We start from the raw sequence: 1863 nt of genomic DNA, 5'->3' as shown, positions 1-1863 counted from the left end.
CCGCGGCCCGTCCCCGCCTCAGTACCGGGCACGGCTCTACGGCTGCGCGAAGTCGCGGTAAGCCGCCCTCCCTCCCTGAACCTGCAGCACGGCCGACTCGGGTTGTTAGGTCAGCCCCCTCCCCTCAGTCGGTACCCCCACGGCCTCTCAGCGTGGAGCTCCGAAGGGCGGAGGGGCAGGGAGACAGCCTCCGTGTGCGGCGGAACGATGGCCGCGTTTTCCCGCAGAACCCGGAAGTGCCTTGGGACTGGGCTGGCGTGAACTACAATTCCCAGAAGGCTCCGGGCGTGAACGACAATCCCCAGAAGGCTTCGCGGCGGCGGCGCCCTCGGAGGGGTTTCCAGGAGAGGGGCCTTGGCACCAACCCACATGCAGTGCCCTAGCGGTGACTCCTAGTGACCCCATAGGACACTCGTGGGTTTCCGAGGCTGTAACTCTCTGCGGGAGTAGCAAGTCTCATCTTTTCCCTGCGAAGAGGCCGGTGGTTTCAAACCGCTGACCTTGCTTAGCCGCCTAGTGTAACCCACCACAAAGGTTCCCCTGTTAAATACTTAAACGTCTAACACGTCGTTAACCAGCCCAACTTCCCAGGGTGGCTTGGGAGGAAATTGTGTTATTTCTACCCACTTGGGAGCCCTGGTGGCAAGTGGTCACGCGCTGGGCCGCAATCCGAGCCATCAACTGCCCCATGAGGGCAAGACTACTTATTACTACTGGGAAGTGGTACAATGTTGGGTCACCGAGTCGGCATTGACTCAATGGCAGTGAGTGTTTTAGATTTTTTTTAAATTCTTGCCCACCTGAAATAAACTGAAAGAGCCCTGTTACATGGAAACATTTTTTGTTTGCTTGTGTGTGTGTTTTAAAGCAAGGCTTTTGTTTCTTTCGCTGTATACTTGTCAAAGTAATCCTGTAGTTTCCTCTTACAGTCTTAAAAAAAAAATCATTTTATTGGGGGCTCATACAACTCTTTATCACAGTCCATACATACATCAATTGTGTCCAGCACATTTGTACATTCATTGCCCTCATCATTCTCAAAACATTTGCTCTCCACTAAGCCCCTGGCATCTGCTCATCATTTTTCCTCTCCCTACCCACTCCCCTCCCTCATGAACCCTTGATAATTTCTAAGTTATTATTTTGTCATGTCTTACACTGTCTGATGTCTCTTATATTCTTGACTATAAATAGCAACCAAAAGTTGCGACTATTTTAGCAGACTATCGCTGGTGAAATGGTTAAGAGTTGGACTGTCACTGAAGTCAGTGGTTCAAACCCACCCAACGTTCCACAGAAGAAAGACCTGGCTCTCTGTCGGGATGTCAGCCTGGGCAAGCCTATGGGGCAGTTCTACTCTTGTCACCTGGAGTCGCTGAGTTGCAAATGGATTTCCTTCAGTGTGATTCACCCACTTAAGTGTTCCTGATTCCTGAAGAATCCCAGTTGATTCTCTTGGCTTTTCCAGTGAAATTTATTTTCTCTGTATTGGAGGCTACGATTCCAAACCAGAGACTCAGCGGTGTCAATTCCTGGTAGCCCCCGGCATTCCTTTGCTCCTTGTTGGTCCTCACAAAGCATCTGTCTACGTGTGTATAATCTGTTCTTTATAACTCAGAAGAGATTGGATGTAGGACCCACCCTATCAGTTATCAATTAACGTCACAACAAACCCCTATCTCCAAACAGAATAATTTCCAGAGGTATAGAGATTAGGTTTCCAAGACATATTTTGGAAGGAACACAATTTAATCCTCAATAAACTGGTATCTCTTTTTTGGGTACTTGTCATAATTTTTAACAATAATTATTGCTCTGTAAATTACATTTTACAAACATTTAAAATGCGCTAAATAAAATTGA

The 1863-nt window shown here is 48.1% G+C and overlaps 1 long non-coding RNA gene across 1 annotated transcript; it reads left to right on the top strand.

Moving 5' to 3' along the window:
- The first annotated feature begins 12 nt into the window (after positions 1-12).
- LOC123521958 lies at positions 13-835 on the top strand. The gene is made up of 2 exons (XR_006680289.1): positions 13-57; positions 228-835. It is a non-coding gene; the product is annotated as an uncharacterized LOC123521958 (long non-coding RNA).
- Positions 836-1863: the final 1028 nt, after the last annotated feature.

The sequence above is a fragment of the Echinops telfairi genome, unplaced genomic scaffold, assembly GCF_000313985.2.
Source record: "Echinops telfairi isolate 266 unplaced genomic scaffold, ASM31398v2 ScPeMD7_655;HRSCAF=1070, whole genome shotgun sequence".
In the NCBI taxonomy this organism is placed as follows: Eukaryota; Metazoa; Chordata; class Mammalia; order Afrosoricida; family Tenrecidae; genus Echinops; species Echinops telfairi.
This window is presented reverse-complemented; position numbering and strand designations above follow the sequence as displayed.